At 41.8% G+C, this 15,872-nt stretch overlaps 1 long non-coding RNA gene across 2 annotated transcripts in view; it reads right to left on the bottom strand.

Annotated features, from left to right (window-relative positions):
- The window catches only part of LOC126100349 (uncharacterized), a 529,383-nt gene that overhangs the window by 337,023 nt on the left and 176,488 nt on the right, over positions 1-15,872 (bottom strand). For both annotated transcript variants that reach the window (XR_007522153.1, XR_007522152.1), the window contains exon 3: positions 8,611-8,711. This is a non-coding gene — a long non-coding RNA (uncharacterized LOC126100349). The remainder of the gene's footprint in view (positions 1-8,610; positions 8,712-15,872) is intronic.

The following is a 15,872-nucleotide window of genomic DNA, read 5'->3' as shown; positions in this document are numbered from 1 at the left end:
AATAGACAGCATGCTCAATGATAGGGTGTTCCAAATAAGTATGGACACTGACTACAGCTCCATCAAAAAACTAAAGAATGGCTTACCACAAGGATCAGTGTTTGCACCACTGCTGTTTAGCCTCTATATTGCAGACCTGCCGGAAACACAATCAAGAAAGTTCGGGTATGCTGACGATTGGGCCCTCGCTACAAGATGCAGCACAATTGAAGTATCTGAGGATATCCTAACGAAAGACCTGAAGATAATGGGTGAATATTTCCGTAAGTGGAGACTTCAACCAAACGCTTCCAAAACAGACGTTAGTTGCTTCCATCTCAACAACAAACTCGCTGGAAAGGAACTCAACATTCGATTTGAAAACACCGTTCTCAGGCATAATAAAACTCCTAAGTACTTGGGCATGACGCTGGACAGAACAGTATTTTTTAAAGAGCACCTAACAAAGACTGCCAAAAAATTAAAGACAAGAAACAACATTATCCAAAAGCTCTGTGGTACTACCTGGGGAGCAGCGGCCTCCACTCTCCGCACCTCTGCTTTGGCAGTTGTATTCTCGGCTGCCGAATACTGTGCTCCGATTTGGCTAAACAGCCCACATGTAAAAAAGGTGGATGTCCAGTTGCATAACACTCTAAGGATGATTTCTGGAGTAATTAAACCCACTCCAACGCAATGGCTCCCAATATTAAGCCACATCCCGCCGCCACACCTGCGACGTACTGACGCCCTTGTACGTGAATACAAAAACATCATGGGAAATCGAAGCCTGCCAATCCACCAAGACATTGAGGCTGCAAACAGTAATAGGCTTCGATCTAGGAACCCGCCAACAAGAACAGTTTACAAGAAGGTTTCAGTATCACAAACGCATGGTCTGAAAAATGGAAAACATGGCAAAATCATAACATGCCTTGCATCACACAAAAGCCACCTGGTTTTGACCTACCACGCAAAACGTGGTCCACTCTAAACAGGATTAGAACTCGTCATGGCAGATGTGCTTACTCACTGTATAAATGGAGCAAAATACCATCCCCTCAGTGTGACTGCGGAGAAAGTCAGACCATCAGCCACATTGTTGAGGAGTGTTCCAGAAGAGCCAATAATGGGAGCCCCGACGACTTCCTGCTCGCAACTCCAGAGTCAATATATTATATTAATGGACTTGATGTTTGTTTGTAATCCGTAAACTTTGTTACATTAGTAATGTTGGTTTGCAATTATTAACGTTTGTTATATTAGTGATTTGTCTGTTTCTTATGTGTCTGTATTGCATACGATAAATAAATAAAATAATGTTCTACTGGCAAATGGAACGAGGGTAAAACATCTGACTCTATACTTCCGTAAGGGCCCTGATATGTCTCGTCTTCGCGAAATATGTGTTGGTGCCAATGGATCGTTCTGCAGTATACGATATTTGTGATATTGCAAAGCCTGTGTTCTTCCTAAGTACGAAGAAAAGTTCATTCGGACATGCACGCACAAATTATACAGGCACTGCAACACCGTATTTATCCGCTGACATCGGGCAAGATAATTCCAATTAATTAATGAAAACATGTCTCCCTCTACGAATATACATAATGAATGTAAGTGTGCAGGTTGTAGACACATGGTTGGCGACATATGAATTGTCTTGAGTCGTTCTGGGAGAGCCTAATAGTAAGGGAATCCCTCGCGACAAGCAGACAATCTGGGTTCGAATCCAGGTCCGGTGCAAATTTTCACTGTCATCAGTACATTACACAGCTGATAACTGTACATATTCGCAAATGCGAATATATTTCATGCCATCTGCAGTGTGTCGTAAAAGCTGTTGCTCTGAACTTTCTCAATAGTCTTTCGCGACATTAACGTCGTCTTATTTCCGAAGATTCCCACTGGAGTTCACATAACCTACCGGTAACAAATTTAGCAGCTCACCTCTGAACTACTTAGTTGTCTTCCTTTAATTCCATCTGATGGGGATGCCAATCACTCTAGTAGTAATCAACAATGGACTGGACAAGTGTTCCGTACGATTCCTCCTTTATAGATGTGCTACATTTTCTTAGAGTTCTTCCAATTAAACCTAGTAGGCCATTCATCTACCCTATTACCAGTCATATGTACTCGTTCCATTTCGTATCGCTTAGATATTTTCACCCAGATATTTAATCGACGTGACACCGTCAAGCTAAACACCACTACTGCTGTATTCGAATATTAAAAGTTTTGTTTTCCCTAATAATCAAAATTAATTCACGTTTTTGCCACATTTAGGGTGAACAGTCATTCATCACACTAAAAAGAATTTCTTTCCAAATTATCCTTTATCATCTTGCAGTTACTTAAAGACATCACTGCCCCGTACACTACAGCGTCATCAACAAAGAGTCGCAGACCGCCGCTCATCCTACACGCCACGTCGTTTTTGTAGTGGGATGGTGCACAAGTTCATAGCGTCTTTCCAAAAGTTTAATAAACACCATAGATACACACAAAAGATAGTTAATAGCCATCAATAATGGATTTTCCTTACCATTTACAACAGTCTGCCAACGCTGGCGTAACTTTTCGATTCCGTAACTGTAAAAATCACAATATTCTGAGGGGAAGACCTCGTCGAACCATGTTCGAAGCGCATTTTCATCCGGAAAGGAAGGTTGTTCGATAGAAAGCGGAAAAGATGAAAATCTGAGGGCGCAAGAGCAAGTGATCAGGTGGGCGTTGTTCAGCTGTTTCCCATCATTTCAGATAAATTACGTCATTTAGCAGCCACGGACCTGTATGGACCCGTGCGGTCCCAACTCAACTCCTGCACAGTGTTTTTCGTCAGCCTAGCAGAATGCAGGCGGGCGTTATCGTGGAGTAGCATCACTTTACGCAGTCTTCCTGGTCGTTGTTCTTGGACTTCATCTGCATGATGTCTTTGTTTTTGTCAATTAAAATAATGTCAGCAGTGACGTTACATCTTTGGGAAGTAATTCGTAGTACATCACACTATCGCTGTTCCATCAGATGCATAACATTATCTTTTGTCGATGCGTACAGGTCTTCGTACGCAACCATTCCTTTCTATTCGTTATGGTAGCATGAAGAGATAATTTCTCGCCACTAGTAACGAAACAGCATAGGAATGATCGGTGTTGTTCATGAGCCAAGCAGAGATGCACATATGGCTACCCATTGAGTTTTGTTATTTTAACTTAAGAGCTTACGGTACCCACAGACCCAATTTTTAAACCTTCCCCGTTGCAAGCAAATGTCGTACGATGGAGGAATGATAAAAGTTCGTCACATTTGCAGTTCTCAAGTACAGTGACGTCCGTCATTGTGGATTAATGCGCTTAAACGATCTTCACCAAACCCCGAAGATCTTCCTTAACATGGACATCCACTAATGTTAAAACGATCCTCCTTACAATGAGAAAACTATTTTCTTGACGTGCTCTGTCCAACGGCGTTATCCCCATACGCGACGCAAATGTTTCTGGCTGCCTCCGCTGCTGTCACCCCTCTACTGAACTCAGACAGAAGAATAAGTCGGAAATGCTCCGATTTCTCCACTTAACGCTACATTTTCTGGCGTCTTCATCTGCACTCGTTATCTCCAAATGAAAGCACTCCGTCGTCAGGCCACGAGTGGCCTACCGGGACCATCCGACCGCCGTGTCATCCTCGGTGGAGGATGCAGATAGGAGGCGCTCTCCCGGTCGTAAGATGGTATTCTTGACCGAAGCCGCTACTATTCGGTCGAGTAGCTCCTCAATTGGCATCACGAGGCTGAGTGGACCCCGAAAAACGGGAACAGCGCATGGTGGCCTGGATGGTCACCCATCCAAGTGCCGACCACGCCCGACAGCGCTTAACTTCGGTGATCTCACGGGAAACGGTGTGTCCACTGCGGCAAGGCCGTGGCCTATCTCCAAATGAAGGTATATTAATTCAAATAGCAACAGGACACTACAAATAAAAACTGGCAATCGATAAATAAATCCTTAGCAAACGGAATACCAACATGCAAAACAAAAACTCTATGAACTTGTGCACCGTCGTAATATATCGAGACCAAGAGGGTCCTACCAAAGTTCCCTGGGCCATGCCTAAGGATACCTTTGCTTACTGCCAAAGGTTTTAAATAGCATCCAACATTAGCGGTCGCTCTCATTTTACTGATTAATCTTGTTGAGACAACAAGTGTCTTCCGCCGTTAAGTACAATCAGCCTCCAGCCCACATGGACCTACAGCTTAGGCGCCATGTTGTCACACATTATCTGCGTGCCTAAGGCCTCAGAAGTTCACGGAAGGCTACCGTTTAAGTCAAGAAAAACCGCTTAGAATCTTGTTGCTTCTCTGGTAGCGACAATTAGTCACATAAGAATCACGACGGTAACTAGCAATTACTACCGTTTCCAGAGTACAGGCGCCTCTAACCCGCCTCTAAGGTAATCTCAAACGTTCTACAAACCGTGTCTTATCACTGTACAGAATCTGTCAACCGGCCTCACTTTAATGCCTGATTTCTACATTCATGTATGTTTCATGATTTCTTTTTTTTTTCTTTTTTTTCCCTTGTCGGCAAGCATTAACAGGCGGATCCTTAACTAATGTTTCTCTATAGTAACAGCACTATTGCCGCTCATTTCGGTGCTTTCAAATTCATTACATGCGTAAGCCCTCTCGTAAAAGTATTCGCAGGTCTCTATGAAGCAAAATGTATGTTGAGTTTGTAGTCGACTCTTATTTTAAGTAGCGTTGTGGTTCAGTCCTTGATTGTAATCACGCTTTGACACCATCGCTGAGATTAAGCGTAACGCGAGGCGAATCAAGACTGTAGCAGCCGGAGAATCTGGTGTTCCAGGCAACTGTCTGGACTGTGTACTCCCGATAGTTGGGGTGCTCGTTTTGAGCTAAGCCGGTAGGCGCAGGCCGCGGTTCAAACGGTGTTCATCAGAGCCGTCGAGGCAGAATTTAGATAACCTGACGATTTTCTGACTGCCAAAAATGTCTTTTGCTCGTAGAGCATGGTTTTGAGCTTTTGGGGAATACAGCTACCCGAAAAGTTACCTTCGAAAATAAGCATTGTGAATTTTGAGAGGGGTCAGGCAACACTTGACAATGGACCACTTAACAGCGCGTCCAAACAGCAATGTCTCTCGGGGCATCTAGCCTGTTTCTGAAAGATTAAATAAAATGTCCAGATTACCTACATAAAGACTGAAAAGATCGTTAACATCTGTAAATATGTTTTCGCTGAGTTTCACATTCATATTCTGAATTAGATATACTATAACTGTCTGTTCTGGGCGAATGTTAAGAAGTTCCCTTCACCCATCCACTTCAACTAAGCTACTGCACCATCTCTAATGATGTCGACGTCGACTAGACATAAAACTTCAACCTCCCCCACCCCTCCGTTCCACACCCTAAAATACTGTAAAAATACAGAAAAGGGCGATGGATAAGACGTGAACGGGCCTTATACCAATCATTACCATCCTTCAAAAACAGTTATCATCCAGAACACGGAACTTAGAAACAATACAGAAACATCCCAACAGATACACCTGACATACGGCGTACGGAGAAGTAACGTAGTACACACTTGTTTTCCGTTAAATAAGAGCACTTAGGAACTCGCATCTAAAAGCAAAACTTTTTTGTATCCCTACAACATTTAGGTGCCGCACAACAATATTACGGTCGAAATTTTAACGATGCGACTCCCAGATTTTTCTCTACACTTGTATTAGTGTGACATTTTTATTGTACGCAAAGTGCAAGAAAAGCTACCAGAACGCAGGTGTTTGTGGAATGAAAAACGTCACTACTGTTTACGCAGCAGCCGTAAACGAAGGCAATGTAGGCAACAACGAAGATCTCACTATGTGGTTCAAAAGCGTCTAAGTTCACACGTATGACTGGAAGAATGGAGAGTAACATTCAGACTGAAGCTGCTCATCGGGGAGAAACTCTCACGAAATACTGATAGGCGACGTTCCAGTAAAAGCCAAAGGATATACTTCCTCGAACATAGTTTTCATATAATGGGTGTAAAGGTTGCATTAATTCTAGAATACAAGGCACGCCAACAATCTTTCTCACCACGAATACTCTAGTCACATAATTACATGGTTTTCGTACCACACAAAGAATAATCGTATTTGTTTCAGAAACGTCCATGACTTCCCGAGATACTCAGAGCGAGCGTTACATACTATATCCGATACTCATTTCTCTTGATCAAATTCTAATGACATGCAGGCATTTCAGAGTAAGCTTAATCGTTGATGTTTGCGGTTTTTATAATAAAGCTGTGTACTAAAGTTTCAGCACAGCAGAATGCACAGCAAAATTTTATACACGATACACACATCCGTAAAATTTAATTCGTGTTGGAGCTCTCCGCTGATGGAAGTGACGAGAATAAGCCGAAATTTACCTGCTTCGATTGGAAGTTTAACACGGAAATTTTTGATCGCAGGCATCTTTTAACGAAAATATGAAATGCGGTTGTCAATCTTAGAAAATTCTTTTCGACTGCAACACAGAATACCGCAAAAAGAGTACATAATGCATCACTACGTCAAGTCACCTTGCATCGCCATTCATTCACAAAAAATTGTTTAAAAAGTCTACTACGATGGAAATGTTTCTTTTTCATCAATACTTTGAACACAGAGTTTGATATGTAATTTTTTATCACTTGTTCATGTGTCATTCGTGAAGTAAGGAAAGTTTGTGCACAGAACATGCGCAGCTGTTTTGAGGCTGACAACCTTTCGCTTTCTGTGTTCAGTAATTAGATGAGGCGTGACTAGCGCAATCAGCACCTCTGATCCGACAGTGGACGGAGTAAAACGCTGCAAGAGTGAAGCGACGTCAAAGACTGTGTACGCTGTTTTTGCAGTAGGAAAATAACACGTCCCAGGCGTTTCAGGATATTATTGTCGTAGTCTGTAGTAAATGTGACATGAGTTCGGCCAGAGCTACTGTTTCACAATGGGTGAACACATAGTCATACGTGATTCAACGGAGAGACATGTTACTATGTTCCGTGCAATGTCGACCTGGAGCTTTCAGACTATTTTATTTTTTCAATATCTGTTTGCTAAACGTTTTACGGATGATGATCATTTCCTGTATGCTGTCCTGGACTGGTGCTGAAGCACCAGACACGGCTCAATGATATGAAGGATATTTATATTAACGTCTAACAAGGAGACGGCACGACCGTGGGGTCGGGGATTTGTCCACAATTGTGTGTCGTGAAAGAGGACTCCTAACACCTCACGTGGTTAAAATATTAGGACGCACTACTCGGAAAAGCCCGAGAAAAATCGATCCAAAGTTTCTTAGGTGCCTTATGAGCATAAAATGTTAGTCCATTGTCGTGCCGCCGTCTGGCCTACATGGTTAGCGCTCGGACCCTCACGCCAGAGATCTCGGGTTCGATTCTTCCTCCGGCACTTTCTTTTTCCTTCTGTTGCTTGCAAAATTGCAGCGCATTGTTACAGGAGAATCATGAAATTAATTCCCGGGAAGACTGTATAAAAATTCATTCTATAATTCACCATCAATTATCGTCACCAATATTCCGAGACATGATTTAATATGCCTGGTTTGCCTCAAAATTGTCAGAAACTCGAAGCATTTTCGTAAATGTTAATGGGGCATGTTTTTGTACAGATTTATTGCAAACGCCCTGAGATTGTAAAAAATCCGCTTTTATATGTTGCGCAAGATGTCGCAAAAATTATTGCTTTGTTTCTTTTTACGATAATTACCACTGCGGTTCTTGTTTATAATTATTATATGTATAAAAATTGAATGTTTCCCAATCGACTCAGTTATTCTGATTAAAAAGGCAATGTTTCTCCTCATATACTTTACAATGAAAAATGGAAAACCCACCGCCATGAATTGTGTTGTTGGACAAAGAGAAAATAATTTTTATTCAATAATGTAACTAATTTATTAAAGATAATGTAGGTTTGGGAAACTTCCTGAATAATTGGTGGAATAACCAAAGAAAATGAAACAGAAGGAAAAAAAAGTGCCAGGGGAGGAATCGAACACGAGACCTCTGGCGTAAGAATCCGAGCCCTAAACACCGAGGCCAGGCGGCGGATCGGCAGTGTACTAACATTTTATTCTCATAAGGCACCTAAGAAACTTTGGATCGATTTTTCCCGGGATTTTACGGGTAGTGCGTCCTAATATTTTAACCACGTGAGGTGTTGGGGGTCCTCTCACCACACAAAATTGCGGACAAATCCCCGACCTCACGGTCGTGCCGTCTCATTGTAAGTAGGAAAAAGGGGTCATTGCTCACTCGAAGACTTTATGGAGGCGTACGTGATAGTTTTTGGCAAACTGGAAGTATTCTATTTTTGCGGTATTGATAATAAATTCTTTTCTATGACGAAAATGTCTGTAGTTACTACGGCAGACAGTCCAACGCATGGGTCTCCAGGAATGGCCGCAGCCAGTTAGTTTCTCTGAAGTTTGGTGTATGTTAGTTTATGCGAGCAATATATATATATATATATATATATATATATATATATATATATATATATATATATATATATATATATATATATATATATATCTCTTACCTTCCTTCCATACACTGTCAAATCCTTTACGGACGAAGCTATCTCATACAACTCGTGCTAGTATGTCTTGTTCCTCCAACGTGCAGTTCGGTCGCAGGGAACTGAAACAACGGAAAAAATACACTATTTAAAAGCGAAATAGTAGGTGCATATTTTATTTACATCAGTTAATCGAAGAATTTATTTTAATTAAAAAATCATACCATGGTATTTCATCTCAAGAGTGTGAAATGCAGTAACCTCTAGCTGCCCGCTTGCCAAAACCAATATGTAACAAGGTACAAAAGCCAATGAGTCTACATGAGAATAAGCATGAACGCAAACTGGCAGTTGAGACACTAATACCTGAACCTCTTCTACCAGAATCTGTTCTGGTATGTAAACACTGGATTTTGTCGAATGTGAAAGGCCAGAAAACTTAAACAACCTCTAAAATAAGATAGGGAGGGGGTGGGGGTGGGAGGGGGGAGGGCAATAAAAACCGTTCACGGTCTCAGTAGCTTTGAAAACTGTGATTTCCTGATTGATCTTCAAATAGTCAATTTTACCAATTTAAGTAAGTGCTGCTTTAGCTTTCAATACGCTTTTATCAGAGAAGAACCTAAAACGAAAGCAAGAGACCAAAAATAGTTCATTCTCTAAGAAAATTTTGCAATATTACACATACGTGTACTTTCATGATGTAGATGATGTTTCTGTACGAATTAGACCTATGTTAGTATTCCTAATGTTACATGTTTACTAAACCTTAGCGTTCACACTCGACAATTTTCACATACACATACTCGAATAATTCCCTTTCAAGGCCTATAATTGTAAACTTTCGCATTAAACTCCAAGTGGTACGGAATGCGGATATGAAAATTCAACAGAGAAAGTTTCACTAGTTACAGAACCATTGTTTCTATCCATCTAAAGTTGTACATATTTTAATCTAAAATTCCTTCCCAATTATTTTAACTAAGCGAGCACATTTTGAAACTTCCTGGCAGATTAAAACTGTGTGCCGGACCAAGACTCGAACTCGGGACCTTTGACTTTCGCGGGCAAGTGCTCTACCAACTGAGCTACCCAAGCACGACTCATGCCCCGTCCTCACAGCTTTACTTCTGCCAGTACCTCGTCTCCTACCTTCCAAACTTCACAGAAGCTCTCCCGCGAGCACTTGCCCGCGAAAGGCAAAGGTCCCGAGTTCGAGTCTCGGTCCGGCACAAAGTTTTAATCTCCCAGGAAGTTTCATATCAGCGCACACTCCGCTGCAGAGTGAAAATCTCATTCTGCGAGAGCCTTTTGTCTAAACGATATGCCATAGTTAAAATGAGGCAGACATCTATTTTTTTTAAGTTGCAGTTGTGATCAACATGCACCACCAAGGTCACGGATCACCATTTAACAATTTCTTACAAATTTATTATGAGCGTTATAAACAATCATAATCTTAGTTTTCGTAGCTAATAATTCGCTTCGTTTTATAATAAATGATATCTGTAAGCACAAGGGAGATCTTTCGTGTACTTTTATTTCAATTTTGATATACTGTGTGATCAAAAGTATCCGGACACCTGGCTGGAAAGACTTAGAAGTTCGTGGCGCCCTCCAGCGGTAATACTGGAATTCAGCATGGTGTTGGCCTACCCTTAGCCTTGATGACAGCTTCCACTCTCACAGGCATACGTTGAATCAGGTGCTGGAAGGTTTCTTGGGAAATGGCAGCCCATTCTTCACGGAGTGCTCCACTGAGGTATCGATGTCGGTCGTTGAGACCCGGCACGAAGTTGGCATTCCAAAGCTGTTCATAGGATTCAGGTCAGGACTCTGCAGGCCTAGTTGATTACAGTGATGTTATTGTCGTGTAACCACTCCGGCACAGGCCGTGCATTTTGAACAGGCGCTCGATCGTGTTGAAAGATGCAATCGCCATCTCGAATTGCTCTTCAAAAGTGGGAAGCAAGAAGGTGCTTAAAACATCATTGTAGGTCTGTACTGTGATAGTGCCACGCAAAAGCCCCCCTCCATGAAAAACACGACCACCGCCTCTGAATTTTACTGTTGGCACTACACACGCTGGCAGATGACGTTCACCGGCATTCTCCATACCCACACCCTGCAATCGGATCGCCACATTGTGTACAGTGATTCGTCACTCAACACAACGTTTTTCCACTGTTCAATTGTCCAATGTTTATGCACTTTACACCAAGCGAGGCGTCGTTTGACATTTACCGGCGTGATATGTGGCTTATGAGCAGCCGCTCGACCATGAAATCCAAGTTCTCTCACCTCCCACCTAACTGTCATAGTACTTGCAGTGGATCCTGATGCAGTTTGGAATTCCTGTGTGATGGTCTGGGTAGTTGTCTGCCTGTTACACATTACGACTCTTTTCAACTGTCGGCGGTCTCTGTCAGTCAACAGACGAGGTCGGACTGTACGCTTTTGTGCTGTACGTGTCCCTTCACGTTTCCACTTCACTATCGCATCGGAAACAGTGGACCTAGGGATGTTTAGGAATGCGGAAATCTCGCGTACAGACGTATGACACAGGTGACATCCAATCACATGAACATGTTCGAAGTCCGTGAATTCCACGCAGTGCCCCATTCTGCTCTCTCACCATGTCTAAAGACTATTGAGGTCGCTGATATGGAGTACCAGGCAGTAGGTGGCAGCACAGAACCCAATATGAAAAATGTATGTTTTTGGGGGTGTCCGGATACTTTTGATCACATAGTGTATTTGACAATAGAAAAACAAGCTTTTCTCTCTTCTATCCACATTATATATTTAGACGGCTGACACATCATCCGCAAGATTCGTTATCCAACACAACTTCGACCAGATATAGTATGTAGAATTTTACACACGGTTACCATCGTTATTAAGAAGTACAGTTGCTACACAAAAATAAATGTTTAGGATTAAATAATAAATCATCTTAGTTCAGCAAGAAGAGCAGAGAAGCAATGAGTGTACAGCGTGGAATATTCTTGAAATAATAAATTTTATGTACGCAGGGCCTTAGATCAAGAGAGAGCTATAATTTTTTCTTCGTGTAAACAGAATCAATAGTATGTAATTAACCTCACAAAAACCCAACTTTCCGGCGAGTATGCTGTAATTCAACCTAACATTTCTACTGGTAAATCACTAATCTTTGTCTAGTAAACTTTTCAGTGCAATGGAAGCAGATATAGCCTATGGCCTTTTCAAAGTAACTAGCTTGCTATTTGCTTGAGACAACTTAGAGAAACGACGAAGATCCAAAATGTGTGTGTCAGAACGGAGCTGGCACCTTGGTTCCTACCTAAAGCGAGTGCAGAGCCACATTTATGAGGATGCGCAAGGATACGTTCCTAGTTACATAAACAAATGCATAATAAGACACTTAATAAGAGAACATGGATAAAATAACTCTACAAACAAATGTGCCGGACTGAACGTTCGATAAAAAAATGAATGAACCGGGAACATTACCACACGTTAAATATTCCCCTTATAACTTCACAGTGGACTACCACTAAACTCAAGACCTTAAAATTTTCATAAGATTATAGTTGTGATCAGATAAAAGTGATGACAGGTCACCTGAAAATCTGAGACCCATTTTCTAGTCATAAATAAAACTGGCATTTCGTTGAAACATGGCTTCCGCTTCTCCTGAACTTCCGTCTTCTCCGATCGAACCTCATAATTTACATGCTACAGACTAAGAGCGTAGACGTCGCTGATGGTCACTTTGTAATATAACATACATCACCATTTTCTTAATATGTTTCTTACGTTTCAGTAATTACGACAGAAAACTAAGTGATGCTTTGATTTTTTCTGTGGAACGCTTCCGCAACATTTGGAAGTCAAATGGAAGTCATAAATTGTTACATGTCGCATACCGTCGAATGTGTATAGTTCAATTCTGTGTCCAATGCACGGTAATTCATCACAAGTGATTTAAATGAGAAACCACTGTGACAGTTACCTTTTTTTCCCCCATGCTTAGCACGAAGCGTTCTATATATACAAGTATATTTCCATTTGGAAGTGCAACCAGTTACACTGGTATTTTATGTGATGTCTGGCTGTGTGCTGTACTGCCTGTCCTGCCTCGCAGTTATCTTTCATGGTTTTAAGATACTGTGCCTCCTTCATTGTTCCGAAAGAGATAAATTACTGAAACGCGTCGTGCTACGCATGAAAAAAGGTACCTGGTGCAGTATTCCTTCTTTAAATCCTGAATGACACAGGCGACAGCTTTCCAAAAACATCGAGTATGATGAATGAGATTAAATTCACCACAATATCTAGTCACGTTAACTAGCTACATTTCTAACGTAATAAGCACTGCAATGTGTGTTTGTAAATACTGGGTGTCCCAGGAGGAATGGCCAATATTCAGGGATAAGACAGGAACGATCATTTGAAACGAAAAACGTCTAGTCAAAAGCGGCTCTACAGTTCACACCTTAAGAGCTACGACCGACTTGTTTTGCTTCGAATGAACGTTCCTGTCATATCGCTGAATACAGACCATTCCTTCCCATGCTCCCTATATATATTTAAGAGAAATGTTGAAGAAATTCACTGACTTTACACCATAAATTATTTATGTCGTATGTAGAATAAAAACAGGAATCAGAACGCTGGATGAAGGTCACAAACAACGCAGTCTCCTAGAATAGTCTTCATGTCGCTTCGTGCAGTTCTCGTGATTGCATAAATGGCAGGCAAAAATATTTGGTCAGGTGAACATCTGGAATTAAGGAACATATTTACAGAATAAAAATCTGCTTCAGTTGCTCGTAATTTCTAAATTTATTCCACGACCGGTTTCGAAGTTTAAAGCTTCATTTTCAGATGCTGCCAAATAACTATGAAACTATAAATGTGTGGCGGTCGGCCCAGTCACTCAGTGAAATCGGTCGTCGAAAAATTTTAGAAAATTACTAGCAACTGAAGCGGATTTTTTTCTATAAAAGGGAGGGAAAAAGGAATGACTCAGACATTAGGCTGCTATTCGCACGTCGGAAATAGCACGTGCGTATAATTGTTACTCGTCGCCAATTTAGCCCTTGCAGATATCAATAATGCATCCACCATCTCCAGAGAACTGTGCATTCCAGTCACGAATAGGTAAAAATAATAACTTATACTAATAATAGTAGTAGTAATAGTAGTAGTAGTAGTAGTAGTAGTAGTCCCCCATGAACCATAGAACCTACCGTAGGTGGGTTGGCTTGCGCGCCTCAGCAATACAGATAACCGTACCGCAGGTGTAACCACAACGGACGGGCGTCTCTGCACTGAGAGGCCAGACAGAGATGTGGTTCCTGAAGAGGGGCAGCAGCCTTTTCAGTAGCTGCAGGAGCAAGTCTCGATAATTCACAGAACTGGCCTCGTAACATCAACCAAAAGAGCCTTGCTGTGCTGGTACTGCGAACGGCTGAAAGCACGGGCAAACTACAGCCACAACTTTTCCAGAAAGCATGGAGCTCCGCTGTATGGTTAAACTCTTGGGTAAAATATTCCGGAGGTAAAATAGTCCCCCATTCGGATCGCCGGGCGGGGACTACTCAGGACGACGTCATCATCAGGAGAAACAAAATTGGCTTTATACGGATCGGAGCGTGGATGTTACATCTAAGTTTATAGCATTTGTAGACTTAGAGAAAGCTTTTGACAATGTTGACTGGAATATTCTCTTCGAAATTTTAAAGGTAGCAGGGGTAAAATACAGGGAGCAAAAGGCTATTTACAACTTGTAAAGAAACCAGACGGCAGTAATAAGAGTCGAGGGGCATGAAAGGGAAGCAATGGTTGAGAAGGGTGAGAGATAGAGTTGTAACCTATTCCCGATGTTATTCAACATATACACTTAACGAAATAAAAACTCTGTGGTTTGCTGATGACGCTGTAATTCTGTCAGAGACAGCAAAGGACTTGGAAGAGTAGTTGAACGGAACAGACATTGTCTTGAAAGGAGAATATAAGATGAACATTAACAAAAGCAAAACAAAGAAAATGAAATGTAGTGAATTAAATCGGGTGATGCTGAGGGAATTAGATTAGGAAACGAGACACTTAAAGTAGTAGATGAGTTTTGCTCTTTGGGCAGCAAAATAACTGATGATGGTGGAGAGGATATAAAATTTGATTGACAATGTGTTAGGAAATCTTTTCTGAAAGTATTTGTGTAGATGTACTCACGAATGGAAGTGAAACAAGGAAGAGAAACAGTTCATAGAAAAAGAAAATACAAGCTTTTGAAATGTGGTGTTACAGAAGAATGTTTAAGATGGGTAGATCACGTAATTAATGAGGTGGTGCTGAATAGAATTGGGAGACAAGAAATTTTTGGCACAACTTCACGAACAGAAGGGATCGATTGATAGGACACATTCTGGGACATCAAGGGATCACTAATTTTGAATTGCAGGAAATTGCAGGTGTATGTGTGTGTGTGGGGGGGGGAGGGGGGGGGAGTAAAAATCGTAGAGGGAGACCACGAGATGAATACAGTAAGCAGACCAGAAGGATGTACGTTGCAGTAGTTATTTGGAGATAAAGAGGCTCGCACAGAATCGTGTAGCTTGGAGAGCTGCATCAAACCATTCTTCGGACTGAAGACCACAAGAACAACAGTAGCAGTAATAGTAATACAGACAGTATGTAATCAAAGTAGACGAAAATCGTAATACTGACTTTATTCTTTAGCGATTGGTCACTCAGTTCTTATTACTCGTATATTCATTCGTGCAGACCTCTCTACACATAGCGGCTCCGCGGTTGGCAGTTATTGATACGGTTCTCGGTGTCTGCAGACAGAATTAAGGATGATTTCCAGCATTACTAATGAGTGCCTGCAGCACTGCGTCACCAACCTTTCGCATGTCGAGGCTCTTCCGTCACAGACTGCCGCAGCCACGGCAAGGCGTCATTCTTGACACAGCAGCAGACTCCCAGGTATCCAACCAGTTAGAAAGTAAAGAACAAGGGCATGTGACAGTCACGACCTGTCTGGGAAGTTGTTCTCAATACAATGAAGACGGGTTGCGGTTGTCACAGGAAGACGACAAGTGGTTTCGCAATTGCAACGGAAAATGATACACAGACCCGGATAGCCAGCACGTTCTGTTGCCGACGTATCTCTTTCAACAATTCACATAGTACGCAAAAAAAGTACGTAGAACATGGTTTAGCGTCCAGACGACAGAGAGATCGAATGTCGGAGCCTTACTCAGAACACAACGGTACGGAAACAAGGGCGA

Source organism: Schistocerca cancellata, chromosome 9, assembly GCF_023864275.1.
Source record: "Schistocerca cancellata isolate TAMUIC-IGC-003103 chromosome 9, iqSchCanc2.1, whole genome shotgun sequence".
Lineage (NCBI taxonomy): Eukaryota > Metazoa > Arthropoda > Insecta > Orthoptera > Acrididae > Schistocerca > Schistocerca cancellata.
This window is presented reverse-complemented; position numbering and strand designations above follow the sequence as displayed.